This window comes from Thermobia domestica, chromosome 2 (genome assembly GCF_964235325.1).
Source record: "Thermobia domestica chromosome 2, izTheDome1.hap1.1, whole genome shotgun sequence".
NCBI classification, from domain to species: Eukaryota; Metazoa; Arthropoda; class Insecta; order Zygentoma; family Lepismatidae; genus Thermobia; species Thermobia domestica.
In genome coordinates, this window is record NC_137455.1 from 9,878,174 (window position 1) to 9,891,906 (window position 13,733).

The following is a 13,733-nucleotide window of genomic DNA, read 5'->3' on the forward strand; positions in this document are numbered from 1 at the left end:
CCACTGAGCCAGCGCGGACCCTACAATTGTAAGCGAGTTCTTGATATACCGGTAACTCTTTACTTTGGGCAAGGCAATGATATCCTGTCAGTACATAGTATTGCCGAACGAGCGTTAGCGAGTGAAAGCGGGTTAGAGCCCCGCAGGGCACTTTGTTTTCTGTCTTTCCTTCTTGGGAACTGTAACTATAATTGCGGGAACCAGTTCAGATGACTTGGTTATTGTCACTGCCTTGCCTAAAGTAATGACTTGCCGATATACCTTAGGGGGTTCGTGAAGGTAAGCAGCAAGGCAACAAATAGAATCGAAGGTAATACACAGGTTGGGCTAGGTAGTACCATTTAAATTACTTTCTTTGATACCCGCCTCCAAAAAATTTTATATGCCAGAAACGCCAGTGCGCGGGAACATACTATAACCGAATCTTTTTCATGCGCAGCAACAATTAACATATGTAACACAACATATAAAATTCATGACAATTTGAAATGTATATGCATAATATTAAATTAACTCACCCCATGTATATGCATAATAAGTACAATAATATATGCAAATGTATATGAATAATATTAAATTAACTCACCACTCTCTCACTTCATGTTTTCGTGGTATTTGCTTAACCAGCAACTGCGTACAGTTCCAATGAATGAATATTTTTATGATAAACATTATTTTCCCTATTTGTAAACTTATCTCAACGAATTTTTTTTGAAGGACTTTACCCACACTGCATCACAATGTGACAAATGAAGAACGCGAACCGAACATACAGGCAGCGCAACCAGACTACGATTTCTGCAATCAGGCTCTTCAGCGGCAAAGGCGGCTCGGCGCCTGTCCGAGCATCTTTTCAAGGTCGGTCCATCCGCTGTTTGCCGACCTTCTTTCGGCTCCTTTACTTGTCGGCACGCCGCCAACGTTTCGGCGTCTTTCCGACAATATTTGCCGCGGTCGCCGTCCGCTGTTTGCCGTCTCCTTGCAAAATGTTTGTCAAGGATCCTCTCATACTTGTAATTTATTTTAAGTATTTACTTCTCATATACCCTTTACGTGCAGTCCCTTTACTACATCTCTTTTCATGCATTTACCTTTTTCGTGGTCGGCACGCCGTCAACGTTTCGACGTCTTTACAACCATCCTTTGACGCCGTCGTTCCGTCCGCTGTATGCCGACTTTCTGCCGACTCCGTTTTCACAAGACATATTTTATGGAATTAGTGCCCACCCACAAGAAAAACCTTCGGACAGTTTCAATTTTTACTTCATCATTAAAGAAGATACAGGCTCTATTCATTTTCCAAAATTCGATTCTTTGCCGCTGGTACGCGTTATTGTAACTTTCGCCGACGTCGTGCCGACGTCGCTTTTCAAGAAATTGCCGGCAGTCTCTTTTTGCAGTCGTCGTCCGACTGTCTGCCGACTGTTTCGAGAAAGCTTTATACGAGGGAAATATAAGCCCTAATTCGTATTTTAAAGCAACAAATTACCTTCTAACTCTCTTTGTTTTCTGTTGGTGAACGAATCTCTTTTTGCTCGTCGCGGTCGAAAATCGAGCGGAAAGACGCCGGTGTCCGGCGCCGGCAATCCGACCGCGGCATCTGGTCGGCATGCACAAATTGTCCGACTATAGGCGGCAGGATCCTGATGGGGAAATAATACATTACCGATAGCAAACTGATTATCTGTAGAAGCGTGAATAGAAGTGAAGTAAGATTTTTTTCTAGACCTTTAATTTTTTTCGTTTTCCTAAACTCATTTTTGCTTTCGTAGAAGCAAAATTGATCATAAAGTTAAAAATATTTAAAAGTGAAATTATTGTTAGTTATATATGAGTCTTTCATACGTTCTTACAAATAGTACTATAGCTTGAATTGATCACGTATCTTTTATATATATATATATATATATATATATATATATATATATATATATATATATATATATATATATATATATATATATATATATATATATATATATATATATAGAGAGAGAGAGAGAGAGAGAGAGAGAGAGAGAGAGATGAAAGGCAAAATTCCACGAAAAATATTTTAGCGACTTTTCACCCAAAATTGGAGTAATTTCATCTCCTATTTAGCGACTTTTTGTAACAACTTGTTGGCAACCCTGTTGCTCGCAGAACAGTAAATAAGAGAATATTGGAAGGTGCACTAAAAGCATATCGTTCCAGAAAAAAGCCTCGCCTTACTGACAAGATGGAACAGGCTCGTAAGGCCTGGGCAGAGGCTCACGTTGACTGGACATCTGAACAATGGGAGAAGGTAAGAGTTTAAAATATTCATATAAAAACGTTAATAACACAAATGATTAAAATTAAGCAAAATATGAAACTTTACTTCCAATTTTAAGCCTTGCAGACTATCACGTCATTAAGTCTACTCGTTACTCAATTGTTTCCATCACTTTCTTCAGCTGTTCAACGCCTTATTTTTGTTCTGTATTGTTGCAAGTTGTGTTCTCTGACGAGTCTACCATTGCAGTGCTTGACGACCGTGTGCAGACTGTAAGAAGGCGATCGGGTGAGCAATTTACACCGGAATGTTTAACCTTTTAATTACGGAGCCTTTTATAAAAATAAAGCCTGGGATACGGCGTCAATTTTGAACAAAATGTAGGGTTATTTTCAAATGGCTGTGGATCAGGCCCTAATAGTCGTAACCTCACGAAAGTTGAAGCATTTTACAGAAAATACATGAAAGTTTCATAATTAATATGGTTTACCCCCCGACCACTCTAATCTAGGATTACGGGGTGGGGAAAAACGTCATTTTCACAACTTTTCTAACAAAAATTTTGAGTTCCGTCCCCCCTCTGCCGCTCTAGAAATTGACGATGCGTATAAAATGCACATCAAAATGTTCTTTGATATATTCTCAATAACATATAACAGTAGTGTTAACATAAGATACATACAGCATAATTAGGAAATTCCTCAAAATTATAATGTAACTACGCCACTGATTAGGACAAAAAAGACAAAATGCAGGATTATTTTCAAATGATCGTAGCTCAGGCTCTAATAGCAGTAGACCCACAAAAGTTGAAGCATTTACGGAGAATACATGAAAGTTTTATAATTAATATAGTTTTCGCCCAACCACTGTAACCAAGGATTAGGGGGTGGGGGGAAACAATTTTTTTTACAATTTTTCTTATAAAAAATTTGGGATCCGCCCCCCTCCGCCGCCCTAGAAGTTGACGAAGATAAAATTTACATCAAAATGTTCTTTGATATATTCTCAATAACATATAACAGCATTGTTAACGTAAGATACATACAGCATAATTAGGAAATTCCTCAAAATTATAATGTAACTACGCCACTGATTAGGACAGAAATGACAAAATGCATGGTTATTTTCAAATGATCATAGCTCAGGCTCTAACAACAGTAGACTCACGAAAGTCGAAGCATTTTACGGAGAATACATGGAAGTTTCATAATTAGTATGGTTTGCGCCCGATCACTGTAATCAAGGATTAGGGTGGGTGGGAGAGTCATCATCAAAGTCATCAAAATTAAATTCGTCTGTGTCTGAGGAAGGAAATTCAATTTGTTCTTCATCCCATTCCGAATCTGTATCCATTGCTTCCAACTCGTCTCGAATGTCTTCTGAACCGAGATGCCATTTCTACTAATACACGCAACACCAAAGTCTCACAAGTAAAACCAACGGTAACAAATTTTAAAATTTTAGGGTCCGTAAAGCTAGATTCTACTGTATGTTAAATTAAAATTCGTATGCAGGAAAGAAGGCGCTCACAACACTCAGTTCAGACTAACAACACATATGAAAAGAGGACCAGCGATCTCTACGTCTTACAAAGGCTATAAGAGCCCAGAAACCCAAACAAACTCTCTTATCACTCTATGTTGTTACCACGTGCAGAAATAAATCTTTCTTTCTCAGCCAGGTCAAGACCTCTCCCCCCACACCCACTATTCCTAATTACGTCCCTGGCACCAAGATTGAAAGGGAAACGTCTCCTGACTGATTATTTATATTTTCTTTCACAACAATTAACTTATTGTTGTGCTAAACCTCTGAGAACTATACAAATAGTCACGTTCGTTCACTTAAAAAAAAAATAAATAAATAAATAAATAAATAACAACATAATTTCTGCATTCAGCAGTTGCCTAGTATGTCTCCTGAATAAAACACATGCAAGTGCATATATTTGATACCCAGAAAGTTAAAAAACAATTAGGTTTAGAGGGCAAACTGCAAGGTATCTATAAATAGTTACTTCGTATCCCAAGCCTTACTTTTAGGTAACTAAATATAGTTACTTCGTGTCCTAAAGGTTAAAGAAGACTGTAAAATTCCCTCAGAAGGTCGTAGTTTGGGGAGTCATTTCTGTGCATGGAATAAGTCGTTTGGACATTGTTGATGGCACCATGGACAAGTATAAGTTAAAAAAAAAGTACTACAAAGACGTTTGCTACCTCAAACAAGAGACAGGTTTGCGGATAGACCTTGGATTTTCCAACAGGACTATGCCCCGTGTCACACGGCAAGGTCAGTGAAGATCTGGTTTGAAGAAAATGGTGTATAAGTGCTCTCATCATGGCCTGGAAATTCCCCGGATATGAATCCGATTGAGAGTTTATGGTCTGTATTGAAAGATGAAATACATGAAGTTCCCATAACGACCAAAACAGAACTCACAACGTCTTATCAAAGTATGGGTTCATTCAGGTAGAATCAGACAATTGTGCAGAAAGTTGATCACTGGAATTTCCAGACGTGTTAAAGCACTTGTTAATGCAAAGGGTGGACAAACTAAATATTAAAATAGTTGTTTACTATTGACGTACTCACTATTTGTGAATAAAATTGATTTGCATTATTATTTGTTTGCTTAAATGTCATTTTTGTAGAAAAATTGTTTTTTTTTTTTTTCTTTCTTTTTCAAAAATCCATAATAATTCTGCCAATACTGTATGTGTGTTGTCTTTCCTTAAATGTCCTGTTTTGAGCGTGGGCGGATTTAGGGATCGTCTGCCTTGGGGGCTCGGATCTTCCGGGGGTTTGAATTCCCCTCAGTCGAGTGAGGGGTCCGGGAGTTTTCCCGTAGGAATTCATATAAAAACTCGGATTTTGAGCATTTTCGTGTATAATTTTCTATAATACAACATAAGAGAATATTTTTTAATGTTTTTTTCTTTTCAGAACGTTATTGGCAGGAGATCAAAGTCTCTCCATGTCCTCCCTCCCCATAACTACAGAGAAGCTCTACAGTGGTTTTCAGTCATTATGTAAATAGAAATGCAATCTTTCAGGCAACATACCCTCACTGTTTTTCAACATTTAGATAGCCGGTCGGTTAAGCCAAACTCGTAATAAAACATACCGCCTCTGCTTTCTTTCCAATTCGGACACTGACTATAGCGCAGGATTACAAGGAGCCACAGAAGTTTTGAGGGACATAAATTTGTTAGGGAGGGCACAAACCCTGTTCTATATCAATAATTACTCAGATCTTGTATGCATGGTAATCATAATTTTCATTACCGTAAGACTACCATGTATACAAGATCTGAGTAATTGTTGATGTGGAACAAGACTTGTGTGGGTTACTTTGCACATCAGGGGCAACTTCGCACAAAATAAGAAAAGAATTGCACAGTCCTCTGTCAGTAAAACCATGAACTGTAAAAAGAAAGTTTCAACTGGCACCGCAAGATAGAACATCTAACTGTATTTTGGCTATAATGTTGGGGGTTACCCATCAGTTCTTATTACCGCAAGTTTGTAGAGGTTTGGAAAGCAGTCACTGTAAAGGCCGACAAAGTTTGAAAGATATCATCTACAAGAATTTCCGTCAAAGTTAAGCCAGTTTCGAGAATACTACTATGTATATAATGGGAATTCAAAGCAATAGTTGAAATTGAACTGTGAAACGTTTTAGTCACACACACACACACACACACACACACACACACACACACACACACACATATATATATATATATATATATATATATATATATATATATATATATATATATATATATATATATATATATATATATATATATAAACTGGGAGAAGGCGGTTTCAGCCTCTAATCTAGATGGCGATTGCATCTTTCAACACGATCGAGCACCTGTTCATACTGCACGGCCTATGGCGGAGTGGTTACATAACCATAACATCCCTGTAATGGACTGGCCTGCACAGAGTCCTGATTTGAATTCTATAGAACGCCTTTGGGATGTTTTGGAACGCCGACTTCGTGCCAGGCCTCACCGACCAACATCTCCTTAGTTCAGCCTCCGTGAAGAATGGAATGCCATTTCCCAAGCAACCTTCCAGCACCTGATTGAAAGTATGCCTGCGAGAGTGGAAGCTGTCATCAAGGCTAAGGGTGGGCCAACACCATATTGAATTCCAGCAGTACCGATGGAGGGCGCCACGAACTTGTAAGCCATTTTCAGCCAGGTGTCCCGTTACTTTTGATCACATAGTATATATATATATATATATATATAGAGAGAGAGAGAGAGAGAGTAGATTAGATGGTAGATATAACACTTCATATACAAGATAGACAAAAGTAAAATTTTTACTGGATACCACAAGTGACAAGCAGAGACTTACATAGCATCCTAATATAAGGTGGTGTGACGAAATTGGGTAGCATTGAGAATAGCTTGGAAACAAATTGTCCAACATAGATGGTTTCAAAAAATATTCGAAAGATCTTGATTCAGCAATGGATCGATATTAATTATTACTGATAACGGTTACTATCGGTAATTATTACTGATAAGACAAATTGCATTCAAATTATGCCAAATATTGTATAAATGTGGGGGCCCACATAAGATTTGGGGGAGGGCTTGTCCCCCAGGATCGGCGCCCTTGGGGACGCCCATCAATAGCAGCGCCAGCAATAACACACTTCAAATAGAAAAGCTCTATCATAGGATTGAGCGCACAGGGTGTAGCTAGTCGACCTTTGTTTTGGTCATTGTGCCGCTACTATCCTGTAGTAAAGAAAAGGATAAATTAGCTATTGTCACATAAGTCTGAATGGATTTTTGACAAACCCCCTGTTTCATTCAAAGAAAACGATGATAATGAGATGGATTGTAATGGTGGAATGCAGAAGTGGAAGAACCCGAAAAACTCAAGCAGAAGTTGCTAGTTTACCCACTTGACGCGGACTGGGATCGAACCAATACCCAATGCACCAGGTGAAGGCTCTTTTCTACCACTGAGCACCGTGACCCCAATAATAGTTATGAAAATTAAAGGTGCCTCTTAGTTACGTTAAAATGGAAAGAACCTGCCTTAGGTTACAAGATTTGGACTTAATACGAGTAGAAGTAATATGCTGCATTACAATCATATTCCAAGATACTCAGAAAGACCAGTTGAAAAAGTAATATATAATTCCCTTAAGAAAAAAAAAATTTTAAGTGTAATGTCTCTAATGTAGCCAAGTTGAACAAATTACATAATTAGATTGGTTTTACTGTATTTTGCACTATATATTTCCCCTGTTGTTATTTTATCCCCAAATTCTTGGATGACAACACTGATTGTTACAATTACTCATTCAAACAATTACATCTTCTATTCACAGATGGCACTGCCGCTGATATCTGGATAAATATCCGACGACATATTTGTGTTGTTGTTGGTTGTTAAATTTCGGCAGTACTACGGAATTCAGTGATCTCTTATTTTCTAAGTGTAAGTGTTTTATTGGATTTAACCCTTTTATTAGTTTTACTTAGAAGACGAGATTAACAAAGAAATTAATAATTAAAACGTAATTAGAAAATGCATACATAAGAATTACGAATATAGAGTATCTCTTAATTGAAAGTAAATGCTCTGTAGTAGTTATCAGTATTCGGTACAATTATGAATGAAATTGTCCATCTTACGTAATTAAAATAAATAAATTAATAATAATGACACAGATTATAGCACCATATCAAATATATAGCAAAAAGTATGATTGATATTCGAAAATACCACTTGACAATGTTGTCTAAAATCAGAGCATATTAAGAATTCCATTCAGTTTGAAATACTATAATTTTGTTGAAATACAATAGTGTTAAGTTTTCTTTTTGCACTTGTAATTATTGTCAAGCGTGTAACAATATTCTTCCATACATGTTCTACATTGTTAAATTAAAAAAAAAATGCTGTAGATGAATCCCGAAGACATTCTGCACACACATTTCCTTGGCGTTTGCCTAAATAGTTGCATACAGATTGATAATATGTTTCCATACTAATGCGACACTTTACAAGTATAATTGTGCGGCCAGACTAATGCTATAAATACTGTTAATTGAACGTATGGAGCACTTTACATAAAAACCAGGAAAATATTCGGCATTACTCGAGCAGACGGTTCTACCAAACTTTGATAAATTTCTTATATTTTCAACTTAGATTAGAGCTTTGAATTTCTACTAGGATAGCATGCACTAAATGAGGAGCTGCATTACTACTTGCAGATTGCCTTAAGGGGGCTCAGTATAAATAGTGTGGACGTATGGCACAAAAACGAGTGCATAAAACACGAACCAACTTGCGCTAGGTGGCCACTAATGCTATCTAACCGAGTCAGTTGTGGAGCGCAACAGGGGACCCGAGTGGTAGCGAGGGAGTGTATTCGTAGGGAGCAGGCGCGTCTGCGACGGGGGTATATACGTAAATGAGAATAGTGGAATGGCATATTTACACGTACAATAGTTTCACTATCACTCAAAATTCATTTCAATATGCTGTTCACTGACAGTAATTAGTTTCATTCACACTTTCATTTCTTCACGAAAAATTATTTACATCGTGTTTTACCTATAAATTTTTATTTGGTTGAACCATCTGCTCGAGTGAACCCAATGGTCCTTTTGGCTAATGTACAGATAGCGATCTCAGGTTAGACACACATGAACCTACTCTTCTTTTATTTCTAATCACAAATGTTTTATTTTCATGCTTTCTTTGCTCTTCAATAGATATTCATCTGTATTACATTAGTGCACAAAATTGGTACGTCCACCTGTTAAAGTGTTGTAAACTACGGGACAATTAAGAAATAATGAAGACAGTTAATCCCTAACTTCTAATATTTCCAACCAACACTATAGTAACACTACTAGAATGTTATGTAAATAAACTTTTAAATTGGATTGGGGCGGAGCCTCTAATCAAATACACGTCTACAATGCCAAAAAAATTCAAAACACATATGAAAATACTTCTGTCCTGTACTAGATTGCCACTCAAAGGGATGCATATTTTCATGAAATATGAATTTCTCTTAGCAAATGCACTGTTACTGCCGTAGAAGGTTTTTCTTAAGGGAGGAATTGCATTAATTGGTGCAGGTTGACTTTAGAAAAGCTGAGTAAAACTACAGCGTGTGTCCATATAGCTTAAGAACCAGATTCGAATTGTTAGAAACACAAACCAACTTGTGCTAGATGGTTACGAAAAGCACGTATGCTATGCAACCGAGTCAGGGCCGGAGCTCGCCAGGGGGGACACAAGTGCTAGCGAGGCGATGTGTCCGTAAGGAATAGGCGCGTTAGTGACGGTATGTGTAATGTTTATGTTATGATAAATAGCGATGTGTAAAATATGCAGCATTAATTGCAGCGGATGTTCGAAAGAGAAACTTCTTTGAATCTCTATGGAGAATTCTTACCCTAATGCCGTGTAAAGTTGAGAGGTTCGTCACATGACACCGTACAAGTACTTTACGTACATGTAAGGCGCAACAACTAAGTTTTCGAGTAGTGTCTACTCCAGTGGCTTCGTTGTTTGAAACCTCTATACCTACTACTCACCTTCCACATCTTTAAGCAATTACACTTGAGATACAGATTATATCGTGCGAAAATATCTAATGAAAAAAGGAAAGTCAAAGTCAAAATCTCGATGTCTTTAGGCATCAAGTGATGATTGTTTCAAAAAGGTACTATTATTATACCGCATTGACTTGATCCCTAGTCTTTCGTTGCAAGCGCTGCTATCGTCTGAATGAATTCCACTCGCTTTCTCTCGCTTAGCAACAGCTGAACCCTTATTGGCTCAACACAAGGGTGTGTGAGGGTGTGAACTTTAGTTCGCATTTTTGCCACGGCTCAAGACATTTTGGCAGCGCAATAACAGCCATGCTTGTCCTGGCTGCCGTCAGCTACAGCTACGAATATCTAGTAAAAATGAAAAGTCGCCAATAGGATATGATTTTGTAAGGTGCTAATTAAAAAATAAATTTCAAAGAAATCAAGTACAAGTGGTTTAAGTAAAATAAATAGATTTAAATAAAAAAAAATCAACAAATATTATTTTTAAATGGATTGCTATTTTTTTCAGGCTTAGTCCCTTAAGTATATAATTCAGAGATTTATGTAAAGTTATTGTTTTTTTTTTTTTTATTATTATTTTTATATTCTACGTATGTTATTGGTATGTTCCCAACTGGGAACATTGGTAGTTTTCAATATTTCTTATTACACTGCCTCATGGGAGCTGCGATAATAACAGCATGGAACTAATAACAACTAAAAGTCCTGGCCTTAAATATGTTTCTGAATTCTGGTGAAAAAAAAAAAAAAAAAGAACCTATAATAGGTCCTGCTTCAAAATCCAAGTTTTTTTTTTTTTTTTCATTCTTGTTCTTCCTATGAAGTTCTTAGTGTCTTTTCCAAGCTGCAATAGCAGCAAGATTCATCCAACACCATTTCTTTTCACGCAGCTGAGGCCCAAATCATATCCATGCCACCTGTTCCATTGTTATGTTTGAGGGTCATAGATCTTCTTCGACTTTCGAGAGTATAATATGTTTCTTGACATTGGTAATTGGGTCTGGTAGTTTGATGTCAAAGTAGCTGTGGAGCTCTCACTCAATCTGCACGTGTAAATTGCCATACTCATTTAATTTGCGGGAATGAAGGACATCTAGTTTTTCGTTTCAGTTCTGTACCGGTTTTTTTGAACGATACAGCAATGCGTACGAGGTGAAGAAATTGTCAAATAATTCCTCATCTTGCAAAGTACAACAAAATACTTTGGCTTAAGTAATATTTACCTGTACCTAGGGCAGAAAGTACTCATACATATGCACTATACTTAGTAGAATGTTAATTTCCTATTAACAAAAGAAGAATGTTTTTAATATATGTAAGTGATTATTATGGGATAGTTGTTGATATGGACATGTTTTATGGTTACCTAGTCAGTGAGTTTGTGTACTTAACAGTTTAAAGAAAAGGATATTTAAGTTATATCAAATAATAAACCAGTTTAACACCATTTATAGACGTTGTCATATTTATTAAAAAGGTGAGATTAATGGTATTTACATATCGAAGCTAATTTTTACATGAGGAAGAAATACTACCACTTCGAATTTTTATTTGAGCAAACGAACCAGGTTTACGACTATCTTTTTGATAAGTCGTTGTAAAAATTTGGTTTACCTCACCCGGGACTTTGTAAATTCAGTTCCCGAAGAAGAAGAGTAAGGTTGAATTTACTTTTATACTATAGTTAATGAATAAGAACTTAACCATATTGCGAAGTGGTAAGGTAATCATAAGAAAAATGGACAACGAAGCAATGCAGCAGGAATCAAATACTAGTGACCAAGGTGAAACTAGTGTAACACCAGGTTTGTCATCAGAGGATCGACTCTTGTTAGCTTTACAGCGACAATTCAGGCAGATGTCTACCGAGATAAACAAGCAAAATGAAGAATTAAGTAGACGAATGGAACAGAAGTTTGACGAAGCTAACAAGACCATGGAACAGAAGATAGAACTGAAGTTTGACGAAGCTAACAAGCAAAATGAAGAATTAAGCAGACGAATGGAACAGAAGTTTGACGAAATGGAACAGAAGTTTGACCAAGCTAACAAGCAAAATGAAGAATTAAGTAGACGAATGGACCAAAAGTTCGACGAATCTAATAAGCAATATGAAGAATTAAGTAGACGGATAGAACAGAAATCAGATGAAAGGAAACAGACAATTGTCCAGGTGGTGAACGACATATCCTCACATTTCGAGGAAAAGTTAAAAAGGATATCCGATGATTGTCAAGAAAAGCACAATCACCAAAATCAAGAAATCTGTGCTGTAAAAAAAAGATTTAGAAGTAATAGAATCTTCCATTAAACAGCAAAAGATCCAGGTCAGCAACAACTCTAATAACATACGTGTAAATACACAGTTGTTAGCTGCTATTCAGGAAGAGATTAGAACGTTACAGGCTAAAGACAACATTTACCGTAATAACCTGGGTAGTGATCGCTTTGAGTTTCCCCACTCACCAGAGACGAACTCGCCTTCGCCGGGGTCTGATGAAGATATTATACTAGAAGAAAGTTGTCCGAAGAGTACTGACGAGCGAAACATAGATGGTGTGACGACACAGCATGTCACGGATAGGAACTATCACTCAACAAGAACAAGGAATGAGAAAAAGAAGGTAAAATTAAGCGTTAAGATGAGTGAAATTCGAGCTATGAGCAAATTCAGTGGTAAGTGTAATGAGAATGCTACTTCTTTCTTAGAGAAATTCCAAGACGAATGCAATATAATGTGTATCGATCGATCACAATATATGAAATTAATACCCCATGTATTACTCCCACCTTGTTCCTTATGGTTTAAAGCAATACGTGATCACATTAGTTCATATGAGGAATTCAAAGCGGCATTGATCGCAAATTATGAAAATGACTTTTTGCTGGCAAATAGAGATGCCACCCTTAGAAATCAACACTTCAATCCTCGATTGCACAAATCTATTGTAGAGTTTGTTGTAAATGTCTACAACGAATTAAAGGTCGTTAATCCTTTGCAATCGGAATCGAGAATAATAGCATCGATTCGAAATTTGCTTCCATTTAAACTGCAACAGATCTTATTTTCCACACAGTGTATGAGTTTCAGCCATTTATTGACGCTTGTCCAATGCTACGAAACTCAATACCATGCCATGAATCCACAATCAGGAATAGGTAAAAATAAGAATAATTCAGATCATTTGGTGCCTGTTCGGAATTTAAATATTCGGAGTGTGAATAATACAGAACCTAACCTAAGCCGAGTATACTCTAGCAATCAAAATGAGCAAAATAGACAAGGTTATGTAGAGAATCCGCCTAACCTAATTAGTCGTAGCAATTCATATGTTAGACCATATAGTCAAAATAGATTTAAAAATCGACGTAATGTATGGCGAAATTCCAGAAATATAGCGAACTACGCGGATAGACGTAATTGGAGATCAGGAGATGGGACTTCATACCAAAATCAGAATCACGATGAAAGACATGTACAATATCATATAGAACCTAATCATGATAGCGCAGTACAGTGTACTTTATTAGAACCGTATGCAAGTTCGAATGTAACCTGATTACCGTTACTGAAATTAGGTTAAATTCATGTTAGTTATAGATTCTTGTAAATTTTCATTTTAAAGTTTATGTGTTAATATCAATAATGAAAACGATTCTTAAAAATACTTGAAGTGCTTAAATAGAGTTTTAGGTAGACTGGAAAATTAATTTTCAAATGATTTTTATTCTTTCTTGTTAATATGAGGAATTATAATTCGATTTATAATTAATTAAAAGCAAAGATTATTTATATTAGATTGATTTGTGTTGAAAATTTAATTGTCAAAGATTATGTTACGAAGAAAATCTATTCTATA

At 36.6% G+C, this 13,733-nt stretch overlaps 1 protein-coding gene across 4 annotated transcripts in view; it reads left to right on the forward strand.

The window, feature by feature from the left end:
• Nucleotides 1-7,616: 7,616 nt before the first annotated feature.
• The window catches only part of Fak (protein tyrosine kinase 2 Fak), a 414,892-nt gene continuing 408,775 nt past the window's right edge, over nt 7,617-13,733 (forward strand). For 2 of the 4 annotated variants that reach the window (XM_081738434.1, XM_081738449.1), the window contains exon 1: nt 7,617-7,732. The gene's annotated coding sequence lies outside the window, so the exon portion shown is untranslated. The remainder of the gene's footprint in view (nt 7,733-13,733) is intronic. The other 2 variants (XM_081738452.1, XM_081738437.1) reach the window with 2 other exon arrangements.